Source organism: Homarus americanus, unplaced genomic scaffold (genome assembly GCF_018991925.1).
Source record: "Homarus americanus isolate GMGI-L3 unplaced genomic scaffold, GMGI_Hamer_2.0 scaffold19318, whole genome shotgun sequence".
NCBI classification, from domain to species: domain Eukaryota; kingdom Metazoa; phylum Arthropoda; class Malacostraca; order Decapoda; family Nephropidae; genus Homarus; species Homarus americanus.
The window spans coordinates 4448924-4449174 of NW_024732238.1; positions in this window are offsets into that span (position 1 = coordinate 4448924).

A 251-nucleotide genomic window follows, 5' to 3' on the forward strand; every position below is an offset into this window, starting at 1 on the left:
CCTGGGTGGATTTTTTTTTTAAATTAGCCCCCCCCTTGACCAAGGCCTGTCGCTGGCTGTCGTCTGCTTCCCACTACCGCTTGGTGATCATTGAGGAAGTGAAACGGAAACACGAAACATCTTAAAAATACTATTTAATCATTTCAGTAAGCAATTATTAATTAAAATAAAATAATTAACACATATTCACAATTATGAATATTATTGATAGTCATTTCAGCGTAAAAGAGTTAACTGTTTTAATTATCCCC